Consider the following 13,548-nt stretch of genomic DNA (forward strand, 5'->3'; position numbering starts at 1 on the left):
GTATTGCACACCTTGTGCTTTTGGGCACTCCAGTGATGTTGCAGCTCTGAAATATGGCCAAACTGGTGGCAAGTGGCATCTTGGCAGCTGCACGCTTGACTTTTCTCAGTTCATGGGCAGTTATTTTGCGCCTTGGTTTTTCCACACGCTTCTTGCGACCCTGTTGACTATTTTGAATGAAACGCTTGATTGTTCGATGATCACGCTTCAGAAGCTTTGCAATTTTAAGAGTGCTGCATCCCTCTGCAAGATATCTCAATATTTTTGACTTTTCTGAGCCTGTCAAGTCCTTCTTTTGACCCATTTTGCCAAAGGAAAGGAAGTTGCCTAATAATTATGCACACCTGATATAGGGTGTTGATGTCATTAGACCACACCCCTTCTCATTACAGAGATGCACATCACCTAATATGCTTAATTGGTAGTAGGCTTTCGAGCCTATACAGCTTGGAGTAAGACAACATGCATAAAGAGGATGATGTGGTCAAAATACTAATTTGCCTAATAATTCTGCACTCCCTGTATGTGTATGTATATATATATATATATATATATATATATATATATATATATATATATATATATATATATACAGTATAAACACAAAGCCTTACATTTATTAAAAGATGCATGGCTTGATTACAATCCCCATTGGAATATAACTGCATCATATAACATGATTCTGGGGAAATAGATTAGATTACCCACTAAGGGCTTGATTACAAGTGAATATATATAAATATAAATATGTATAGAGCCCTTTGTCTGACCTCTGGTTAATGAAGTCTAGCTCAAAGTGCTACCGCAAACTCGCGGTAGCATTAACCAGCCACCACTCGTAATGACTGGTTATTTAACGTGTGCCCGTAAACAAGCAAATTTGCCTGTTTATGGGCGCATGTTAAATTAGCGCTCCACTTGTAATCTAGCCCATAATATAATGCATATAATAATTATAATGCATTATTTCAAATGCACCAATATATTCGGCAGCAGTACCCGACATGGTTTTATGAATTATAAATAAAAAAAAAACATAACGTAATGTCATCTGCTACAAACAGGAAGTCCCTCACAATGAACTGTAATTGTCATTGCATAGTAATCAACAATACAATTTTATTTTTTTATGACATTTACTGTCAATTCAAAGTCAGAAATGTTAGTAATAATAGCTTTGATATCTACAATCATGTCCAATTTAGAAAATACTCTATTTTAGAAGTTAGAGATTTTATAGGATTAAAGTAGATCTGGTTTGAATCTTTCTGTAAGTTTTAGCTTCCCCTAAAGCAACATGTCCTGAGATTTGTACTACTCTTGCCACAGATGCTATGGTAACTTTTTTATTTAATATGATCCAGTTGTACTTAAAAGAGATATTTAAGAACTTGTTTTGGAACACATGACCTGAGTCACATAGAGACGTTAGCATTTAATGCTGGGGCGCTATACATTAACATATGTTTCAAATGACCAGAAACCATTCACTGAATGGGACATTCATGGAACACTGCTATCATCTTAAAATTTTACATAATCACTCTTCAAGACCATTGTTTTGATTTTGTAGTCAGGGATTTAGAGATCATAGTTTTTAAGTAACTGGAATTATTGCAGTCTTCATTTTATTGTAATGTTACATACTTTAAAATCTTAAAGGGATATTAAACACTAAGGGCCAGATTACAAGTGGAGCGCTAAATATCGCTTTCTTGAAAGCGATATTAGCTCTCCACTTAGTAATATCAGCGCACGCGTGCGCTGGTATTACAAGTTGAAGCAATGCAAACTCGAGCTTGCGTTATGAGAGCGCCCTTCCATTGGCTCAAATGGGAGCCTCGTTCTCATGCCATAAAACACGGCATGATAACTCGCGCAGCGCAGGGGGTAAGTAGCACAGCAATGGGCAGGAATTTGTAAATATTTATGTATATGATTATATACATATATATATTTATGTGTTAATATGTGTATACGCTACATTTTTTTTAATAAAAAATTTGCCCGTTTGCAGGCGTGCGATAATTTAGCGCTCCACTTGTAATCTAGCCCTAAATGCATATTATAAGCATAGCATTTAGGTTATTCCCCACCTCCCTCTAGTCATGGGTTCCACCATGTTGAAATATAGCTTTCACTACATTTCAGCACTGACCTGTTTGGATATTTGCAGCATCTCTCCTACTGCTGCTGTGCTGTTCTATCAAGCATTGTTGATGAAACAGCACAGCAGCTGATTGCAGCATTGCTACTGCATGTATAATATTATTGATTTTAAACACTTTTATGTTTTTAAACAAATCATTTATTTTGGAGAATGGTGAAAGTGTGGTCTGTGGAGCTGATACGAGGAGCAGCTGAGGGATACTATCCCTATACCGTGGTTCAACACAACGCTGCTCCATTTCTGAGTATACAAGCTGTTTTCTTATGTTTTAGAAGATTGTAATTACATGACTGTTCTGCACTAGGATGAGCCCTCCTCTGTTTATGTATTTCAGGGGTTTGGTGTTGTGCTCGAAAAGGGGCCAGAGGATTAAACTTCGTAGCAGAACTACCCCTTTTAGGCATGATTGAGAGAACAGGGACACAAGGCAAGTTTTATTGTACAGGAACTGGAGACTTGGATACTGGAAGCAGAACTGGACAGCAGTAACATCCACACAGGATATGGAATCAGAAGAAGTGCCCCCTCTAGGGCCAGGAACTGGAGTTCGCATTTTAGGGAGCCGAGGACTGGAGTGCCCACTCTAAGGCCAAGACTGGAGTGCCCACTTGAGACCGAGACTGTAGTGCCCACTTAAGACCAAGACAAGAGCAGGATACAGAAGCTGGGCAGACACCCTCTGCAGAGCTTGGGTACAGTAGCTGGATACTGGTACTTGGCATTCACCCTCCGCAGAGCTTGGCTGTAGTAGCTGTAGACTGGTACTAGGCAGATACTCCCTGCAGAGCCTGGGTACTGGTATTTGACAGATATCCTCTGCAGAGCTTAGGTACTGAAGCTGGAAACTGATGTTTGCAGGCACCCTCTGCAGGACCTTGTACTAAAGAATGATACCAGTGCTTGGCAGGTGCCCTCTGCAGGACTTGGTGCTGAAGAAGGGTACCAATGCTTGGCAGGTGCTCTCTGCAGGACTTGGGTACAGGATAGGGACACAGGATAACAGGAGCAAAGACAGGCAGGTAACAATAGAAGTAGTCTGCTAGCAGGAAGCAGTCTGATCATTTATCAAACACTGGGTGAATCCGAAAGAGTAGTCAGAAATCAAGTCAAGTTCACAGTACCAGATAAGCAGTCCAATCCTTCGTCATATGCCTTTAGAGATACAAAAGAGAGGTCAGAAAACAAGCCAGATTCAAGAACCAGGAGAAATGCAGAACAACAAGAATTAAGGTTCAGGACAGAGGCAAAAGCAAAGCTGGTAAACTACAATGTCAGTGCAGGGAGTGGTCTGTGAGGCTGCCTTAAATAGTGTTGTAATAGTAATATTTTATAGTGTTAAACATATTATAATAAATGTAATAATAAATGTAAACGTGTTATAATAAATGTAATACTGTTGATTGAAAAACTACCTGCAGCTGGTAAGCAGCACAAAGCCTGAGCCAAATCCTCCAGTGGTGCAGAGACAGTGCTACAGGCTGAGAGAGAACCAGGAACAGAGATCCCGGGTTCAATCTTGGGCATGGACATGACAAGATGAAATTTTAAAGAGCTGCCAGTTTGGATTGATTATCACTATCTGTGAACATCTCGTTGAAGTGACTCTACTGTTCAGGGATGCACACAACCTATGCTAACCTTTCTTTATACCAGTTCCTCTTCTCCATTGCTATCCCCTGAACCCCCTTAGCATGTAAGCCTAAGAGTCCAGCTGTTTGTAGATCACCTTCTTAAGAGCTGACTACAACAGTGCAACTCTTGGCAGGGCCCTCTACACATTTGATCCCTATAATTGTTTTGTTGTACTCCGCATTTGTTTGTAGCGCTGCGGAATCTGTTGGCGCTCTACAAATAATCGATAATAATAAATGGTCATGTTATTGATTTTGACTACCATTTGGGGACTTTTTGTTAGTTATTTGATTTATATGTGTTGTTGAATTTGGTGCCCCCTTTTGGTGGATATTTTTATACGCATGTTTTTGTTCCTTATATGTGAATTGTGCAGCCAAATCTTAGAAAAAAACTAAAGAAGATGAACTTTTCCAGATACCCATGTTATGTGTAAAGTGCCTAAAATAAAGAAAATAAGATGGTGCACCAGAATCTCTATAAATCACATCTATAGCTGTTCACATCATAATAGATTAGTGAAAGTAAATTCATATATATGAATGTTAAGCATTCCTCCTTAGGGTTTCTACTTACTTCTTTAAACCTCAATCACGATGAGGTATCAAAGTGAAGCTTTCCTTTCTGTCAAAGAGCTGTTTCTCGTCTCTTGGAGTAAGGTAAAATTGTTTCTGTAGGTCCTGGAATATCCTCTAATAGTAACATCTGTCTTCTAACTCCTGGAGTAAGGCAGTGTTTCCCTGGTCGTCTCGAAGAAACAAGACATAAAAGGAAAGGCAAATAGAGTTATCCTGATTTGTTAAAAATCCATAATACAAGAGCACACTTACTTTTCAAAACCTCTGTGAATATGAGGTAGCACATTTAAGATATGTAAAACTATGGAATGTCCGAGTCCTTGTTATGGTTTCGCTGGTGAGACATCCTATGAATTGTTAGAGCCCATGTAACCAGCTAATGTCTAAATAAACCTTTTATTTTCTACAATGTTTTAGCTTAGAATATTACTGTTAAAGGGAAATTAAACAGTAAATAAATGCTAGATATGATGTATTCAAAGTAAAGATTAGCCTGAGAATAATATGTAGATGTATTTTTAACGTTTTACACATTTTTAAACATTAAATAAATAAATGTATAGTTTTAATTTCTATAAAGTACATACAGTTGTGCTCATAAGTTTACATACCCTTGGCAGAATTTATGATTTCTTGGCCATTTTTCAGAGAATATGAATGATAACACAAAAACTTTTCTTTCACTCATGGTTAGTGTTTGGCTGAAGTCATTTATTATCAGTCAACTGTGTTCACTATTTTTAAATCATAATGACAACAGAAACTACCCAAATGACCTTGATCAAAAGTTTACATACCCTGGTGATTTTGGCCTGATAACATGCACACAAGTTGACACAAAGGGGTTTCAATGACTATTAAATGTAACCATCCTCACCTGTGATCTGTTTGCTTGTAATTAGTGTGTGTGTATAAAAGGTCAATGAGTTTCTGGACTCCTGACAGACCCTTGCATCTTTCATACAGTGCTGCTCTGAGTCATGGGGAAAGCAAAAGAATTGTCAAAGGATCTGCGGGAAAAGGTAGTTGAACTGTATAAAACAGGAAAGGTATATAAAAAGATATCCAAGGAATTGAGAATGCAAATCAGCAGTGTTCAAACTCTAATAAAGAAGTGGAAAATGAGGGGTTCTGTTGAAACCAAACCACGGTCAGGTAGACCAACTAAATTTCAGCCACAACTGCCAGGAAAATTGTTCAGGATGCAAAGACAAACCCACAAATAACTTCAGGTGAAATACAGGAGATGTGGTGTGACTGTTTCAAGGTGCACAATTAGGAGGCACTTGAAGAATGATGGGCTGCATGGTCGAGTCGCCAGAAGAAAGCCATTACTACGCAAATACCACAAAGTATCCCACTTACAATACGCCAAACGGCACAGAGACAAGCCTCAAACCTTCTGGCACAAAGTCATTTGGAGTGATGAGACCAAAATTGAGCTTTTTGGCCACAACCATAAGCGCTACATTTGGAGAGGAGTCAACAAGGCCTATGATGAAAGGTACACCATTCCTACTATGAAACACAGAGGTGGATCGCTGATGTTTTGGGGATGTGTGAGCTAGAAAGGCACAGGAAATTTGGTCAGAATTGATGGCAAGATGAATGCAGTATGTTATCAAACAGAACGCCTCATTTTCCACCCACTTCTTGATTAGAGTTTGAACACTGCTGATTTGCATTCTCAATTCCTTGGATATCTTTTTATATCCCTTTCCTGTTTTGTAGAGTTCAACTACCTTTTTCCCACAGATCCTTTGACAACTCATTTTCTTTCCCTGTGACTCCAGAAACGTCAGTGCAGCACTGGATGAAAGATGCAAGGGTCTGTAAGGAGTCCAGAAACTCATTGACCTTTTATACACAAACACACACACTAATTACAAGCAAAGAAATCACAGGTGAGGATGGTTACCTTTAATAGTCATTCAAACCCCTTTGTGTCAACTTGTGTGCATGTTATCAGGCCAAAATCACTAGGGTATGTAAACTTTTGATCAGGGTCATTTGGGTAGTTTCTGTTGTCATTATGATTTAAAAAGAGTAAACACAGTTGATTGATAATACATGGCTGAAGCCAAACACTAACCATGAGTGAAAGAAAATGGCCAAGACATCATAAATTCTGCCAGGGTATGTAAACTTATAGCCATATTGAAACCTATGCTTTCTTTATCTAATCTTTTCTGCTAAGGATGGCTAGGGACAGACAGTGTACAAACGACTGTATGTAAATTTAAAATAACATGGTTCACAGTCTCTTTAATATTGCTATATTGCACACCATCATTATTTGCACCCTTTATCGGTCCTTGATTGGCCCCAGCAGATGCGCACCCATTACTATATAGTAACTTATATGAAATTGGAAAGTCCACAATTTTCAGTTGAATTCCAGGAAAACGGGAACAAAATAAAGAATAAAAGTATAATGCAAAGGTTTTTTACTACACACATTTGTTATTACTATCTCAAGAGTTTAATGTACCTTTAATCGAAGAACAATTATCTGATGCTGTATAGCCCCAAACAAACCAAGGTTTTATGATCTTTACAGACTGAAAAAGAAAGTGGCTTAACTTGAGCATCTCACCAGTGTTTAAAGGAACACTGAACACAAATAATAAGCTGCATGATAATGTACCTTCATACTGAGAAGAATTTTGGTATCAATAATGCAGCTTCATTTTGTCAAACAAACATATTCTCTTGTTTTTTCTTTTCACTGATTTCCCTGTCCCACTGTAATGGTTTGTATCTTTTTCCCCTTATAGTGCCTTAGAGAGGTTATTCTGAAATCTGAATTCCAGGCACCTACCCCTAATACGATATAAGTAAAAATTGTCTCATATTTTATGAAAGATTTTGAGTACAATATATAAAGAAACAGGCGTAAGAGAAAACAAATATATAAAAAAAATTGTATTTTATTGTTACAGAGATGCATTATTATATTACAAAAATAAAAAATATTTTATTGCTAAAAAAAATGCAATGAAAATTTAATAATATGAATTCAATGTTGCAGAGTTACAATAATTTAACCTTGCTTGCGCATAAAAATAAATAGTATACCGTACCAGACAGTCTGACAGCATTTTGCTTCAGATAATATTTTATGCCCCCTTATAAGTTCATGAAAGGGGGGTATTTATAGCCTTTTTAAACAATCTTTTGTCATTGCATCATTAGTAATTAGCAAAACAAAACAAAAATCATATAACCTTGAATTAAAACACAACAAGTAGAATATTTGCACCATTGAGAGTGCTCATAAGACAAACAATTTTATAACCTTGGGTGAAAACACAAGAAGTTCATTTCACAATAGCATATCATTGTATTTGATTTCTTATTTGTTTTATTTTAAACTATTATATTTATATAAATATAAATAAAACACTACATTGAAATAAATGTGTTCATTAAGAAATTCAGTAAAGCATTTTCTTTTTCATTTGGAATAATTACCTCTATTGATAAACTCTAATAGCTAAATTATATTGCATTATAAACATGAATAAATACTGTGCCTGTGACACCACAGAACAAAAGAACCCTTGCTGACCAATCACAAACTAATACACAAATATAGCATAAACACTGTTTGCACCTGTGCAGTTAAAGGGACACTAAACCCAATTTTATTTTCTTTCATGATTCAGATACAGCATGCAATTTTAAGCAACTTTCTAAATTAATCCTATTATCAATTTTTCTTCGTTCTCTTGCTTTCTTTATTTAAAAAGCAGGAATGTGATGCATAGGAGCCGGCCCATTTTTGGTTGAGAACCTGGGTTATGCTTCCTTATTGGTGGGTAAATGTAAGCCTCCAATAAGCAAGCGCTATCCATGGTGCTGAACCTAAAATAGGCTGGCTGCTAAGATTTACATTCCTGCTTTTAAACTAAAGATAGCAAGAGAACGAAGAAAAATTGATAATAGGAGTAGATTAGAAAGTTGCTTAAAATGTCATGCTCTATCTGAATCATGAAAGAAAATTTTTGGTTTCAGTGTCCCTTTAAGGACTGGGATAGCCTGCCCTCTAGTCGGTTTAGCACTGATTCAACTTAGTTACTTAGTAATAATTCATTAAACAGCTATTTTAAAAAGCATACATATATTTATTTCTAATCTCCATCTAATAGCTAACTATAAATATATATTTATATATACACAATAATATTCTCCACTAAACCACCTATTATACCCACTGCTATTGCAAAAAAATATTTTAATGTGATGATTGTTAATGCAAAAATGATAATCCATCTTAAAAGAACCAAACAATTACAGAGATGGTGAGGATGGACACTCACAGATAAATTAGCTAAAAGTATTATTAACCCAAGGCTCCCTGGGAGAGAGTGGAACAAGTACAAATTTCAGATGTATTTTACATCAAAGGGAAGCAAAATAAGCAATTAATGTATATTGCACTACTGTTTCACTTTCATGAAACATTTTAGACTAGATTACAAGTGAGGCCCAAACGCTTTTGCGCAAGTGAGATCATGTTTTCGCATGCATTTTCAATTGCGCTGATATTACAAGTTGTGCTTCAATTCTTAACGCAATCTGTGGTTATTTTTTTTAGAAACTAAAAAGTTGCACAAAATCCTTAAAAAACATATTATAAAGTACAATTACACTCATAATAACACCATCTAATTAAATGATTCTAAAAAAATATTGCGCAAAAAAGTTATAATGGCTCAAAGATATGAGGTCTCGGATGTTAGAAGAAAAAAGCTGCCAAAGGACTTTAACATAGAGATTAATACAGATACATTGCTAAAGATGTATCTGTGTGTGTATATATATATATATATATATATATTATATTTAACTGTGTATTTACTGTAAATTTTTCACATTCCAATGTTCTGCACATAGCATAATATGTTCTATGTATTAATTAGAAATAGATATTCCTATATATATTTCTATACCTATATATAATCATCTATATATGTAGGTATAAATATATACTGTATTTGTTTAAAAAAAACATCAGATATATGTAGAAATATTTAATTATGAATAAAGAGAACATATTCCGTTATGTTAAGAACATTGGAATATGAAGTATTCATATTTTCATGTTGGGTTAGCACAATTGCGAAAATGCTATAGTTTGGTGGGGTTTTTTTTCCTATTTTTTTCTCTTCCTTGACTTCTATGGGGGAATGCGTGAATGGATGTTCAGATTTTTGCGCTAGTCGGGTTACCAATTGCACAAAATTATTTTTTTTTAACTTGTAATACATGCGCAATCCGGCTAGTGCAAAAAGCTTAAAGTGAATGTAAATTTGAATGAATAAGTGCCCGGTTTTTAAAAATAATATTAAAAACAGGGGCACTTTCATTCATTAAAATTTACATTCAAGCGTTTTTTTTAAATACCTTTTTCTTTAGGAAAACCAGACTGGCGATCTTACGCCCGAAGCTCCTCTGTACTTAGCACTGCAAAAACAAAACCGGCTTCCTCCAATCGTTGCGAGCACCCCATAGGCGTCCAGCTTGTGAGGTCACACAACGATTGTAGGAAGCCGGATTTGTGATCGATATGCTAAGTACAGCATGAGAAGCAGGCGGGGGATCGTCCGTCTGGTTTTCCTAAAGAAAAAGCGAATTTAAAAAAAAAAAAAAAAAAAAAGCTTCAATGTAGATTTTAATGAATGAAAGTGCCCCTGTTTTTAATAGTAGTTTTAAAAACTGGGCACTTATTCATTCAAATTTACATTCACTTTAACTCTAGCGGTGTTTTGCAATTGCAAAAGCGCAATACACCGCGCCACTTGTAATCTATCCCTTTATGCATTGTTGAAATGTTGATGTCCTGCAAAAAGAATTTCTGAAAGGGACATTAAACTGCAATGGAATAATTCATTAATGTGCTAACATTTACTTACTACATTGTTTGCCTATAGATATGTTTTACGCCTTCAAAGGATAAAATCAGCTCTGGAGTGGCATTGCCAATCAGGAGTGGTATATATGTATAGCTGAAAATCGCTGCCCTGAGTCCGGCTCAGGAACGGAAGTATATTGCCACTACCGACACCTTTAATGAAATTAAACACATACGGCCAGATTACGAGTTTTGCGGTAAGAGGGGTGCGTTGCTAACTTGCACATTATTGTCACCGCTCACTTACCTACAGCGCTGGTATTACAGGTTTTTATCAACCCGGCGTTATTAGGCAAAAAGTGAGCGTACTTAAGTCAGCAGTGAGCTGGTTGTACGTGCTTGTGCACGATTTCCCCTTAGACATCAATGGGGAGAGCCGGCTGAAAAAAAGTCTAACACCTGCAATAAATCAGCGTAAAGCTCTGTAACGCAGCCCCATTGATTCCTATGGGGAAACTAAATTTATGTTTACACCTAACACCCTAACATGAACCCCGAGTCTACAATAACAATAAGAACTTTCTGAGCAGCAGAATTCAACAACTTTAAAGCCATAAGGTAATAAAGAAAATAATTTCCAAAAATCTAATGTATGTACAAAATGACAATTGAGAAACAAATTGTAAATACTTTTTTTCCAATATATTGTACTTAGAATTTCAATATATATATATACTGTATATACTGAGCTTCTGCCAACACAAACACATGGTTTCAAATGATTTCATAATTATACTTGTAAAAACACCATAATTTTTGAAGTTTACAGGAACCAGATACCTTCTGGACAAACAGCTGCTTAAAAACCATTAACATTTTTTTCTACAGGACTCAGTTTTATACCAGGTTTTGCAATCTGGGCAAACATTTGCAAATAGTATGTAGAACTAATGCTGATGAACAGAAGATATTTATGCACATTTGGCATTTTTCCTTGACACAAATAGCACCAAGTTCTGGTTTCCACATTTGTCATAAAGAAAACTTTGCAGCTTGTAACACAAATTATCAGCCCGAATGCAAAAAATTACAGAAGTTTCAAAACAACATACAAATGTTTGTTAAAGGGACACAGATTTCTATCATTTTTGGATAATATCATTAAGAAATGAACTGCAAAAGAACAAAATTAAACTTTCTTGATTCAGACAGTAGAGTGTAGAATAAAAAAAAAACAAACACTAATTTGCCCCTATTATCAAATGTACTTCTTTATCTTGTTATTTTGTATCTTTTTATTAACACTTAGCTCCTTTACAAGAGAGCATACTCAAGTAGGTTTGGAAACATGCACGTGCCTTTTGCACTACAGGGAGTGCAGAATTATTAGGCAAGTTGTATTTTTGAGGATTAATTTTATTATTGAACAACAACCATGTTCTCAATCAACCCAAAAAACTCATTAATATCAAAGCTGAATAGTTTTGGAAGTAGTTTTTAGTTTGTTTTTAGTTATAGCTAAAAAACAAATATATACCCATTTCAATTATTTATTTTTACCAGTGAAACCAATATAATATCTCAACATTCACAAATATACATTTCTGACATTCAAAAACAAAACAAAAACAAATCAGTGACCAATATAGCCACCTTTCTTTGCAAGGACACTCAAAAGCCTGCCATCCATGGATTCTGTCAGTGTTTTGATCTGTTCACCATCAACATTGCGTGCAGCAGCAACCACAGCCTCCCAGACACTGTTCAGAGAGGTGTACTGTTTTCCCTCCTTGTAAATCTCACATTTGATGATGGACCACAGGTTCTCAATGGGGTTCAGATCAGGTGAACAAGGAGGCCATGTCATTAGATTTTCTTCTTTTATACCCTTTCTTGCCAGCCACGCTGTGGAGTACTTGGACGCGTGTGATGGAGCATTGTCCTGCATGAAAATCATGTTTTTCTTGAAGGATGCAGACTTCTTCCTGTACCACTGCTTGAAGAAGGTGTCTTCCAGAAACTGGCAGTAGGACTGGGAGTTGAGCTTGACTCCATCCTCAACCCGAAAAGGCCCCACAAGCTCATCTTTGATGATACCAACCCAAACCAGTACTCCACCTCCACCTTGCTGGCGTCTGAGTCGGACTGGAGCTCTCTGCCCTTTACCAATCCAGCCACGGGCCCATCCATCTGGCCCATCAAGACTCACTCTCATTTCATCAGTCCATAAAACCTTAGAAAGCTTGTGTGTCTTGTTCAGTGGTGGTCGTCTTTCAGCCTTTCTTACCTTGGCCATGTCTCTGAATATTGCACACCTTGTGCTTTTGGGCACTCCAGTGATGTTGCAGCTCTGAAATATGGCCAAACTGGTGGCAAGTGGCATCTTGGCAGCTGCACGCTTGACTTTTCTCAGTTCATGGGCAGTTATTTTGCGCCTTGGTTTTTCCACACGCTTCTTGCTACCCTGTTGACTATTTTGAATGAAACGCTTGATTGTTCGATGATCACGCTTCAGAAGCTTTGCAATTTTAAGAGTGCTGCATCTCTCCGCAAGATATCTCACTATTTTTTACTTTTCTGAGCCTGTCAAGTCCTTCTTTTGACCCATTTTGCCAAAGGAAAGGAAGTTGCCTAATAATTATGCACACCTGGTATAGGGTTTTGATGTCATTAGACCACACCCCTTCTCATTACAGAGATGCACATCACCTAATATGCTTAATTGGTAGTAGGCTTTCGAGCCTATACAGCTTGGAGTAAGACAACATGCATAAAGAGGATGATGTGGTCAAAATACTCATTTGCCTAATAATTTTGCACTCCCTGTATACAGCTGCAGTGTAACAATGTTTATTACAATGTTATAAACATACAGCTCAAGTTACATGAATGCTTATGAGCCTACCTAAGTATGCTTTCATATGTTTCAACAAAGGATATCAAGAAAAGAAGTTAACTTGATAATTGAAGTATAATAAAATATTTGTATTTTTTGAACACTTTCTGTTATTTACATTATTCAGATAGAGCACACAATTTTAATCAACTTTCCAATTTACTTTTATTACCTAAACGTGCACAATCTTTTTATATTCACACTTTCAGAGGCACAAGCTCCTACTGAGCATGTGCAAGATTCACAGAATATACGTATATGAATTTTTGGCTGATAGATGTCACATGATACATTCAGAAGGAAAATGTAACTAACTTTCACATATGTTAGAAAAAAATCTAGTACTCATCTGAAATTTAAACAGGTGATTTTGCATTGTCTCTTTATTACATATTTATTGATTATGCTACTCTAC

The 13,548-nt window shown here is 36.4% G+C and overlaps 1 long non-coding RNA gene across 1 annotated transcript in view; it reads right to left on the reverse strand.

The window, feature by feature from the left end:
- Positions 1-3,275: 3,275 nt before the first annotated feature.
- LOC128641090 (uncharacterized) overlaps positions 3,276-13,548 on the reverse strand; it is a 38,182-nt gene continuing 27,909 nt past the window's right edge. Inside the window, exons 2-3 of the long non-coding RNA XR_008399432.1 lie at positions 4,379-4,521; positions 3,276-3,322 (exon numbers count right to left, since the gene is read on the reverse strand). This is a non-coding gene — a long non-coding RNA (uncharacterized LOC128641090). The remainder of the gene's footprint in view (positions 3,323-4,378; positions 4,522-13,548) is intronic.

The sequence above is a fragment of the Bombina bombina genome, chromosome 1, assembly GCF_027579735.1.
Source record: "Bombina bombina isolate aBomBom1 chromosome 1, aBomBom1.pri, whole genome shotgun sequence".
Lineage (NCBI taxonomy): Eukaryota > Metazoa > Chordata > Amphibia > Anura > Bombinatoridae > Bombina > Bombina bombina.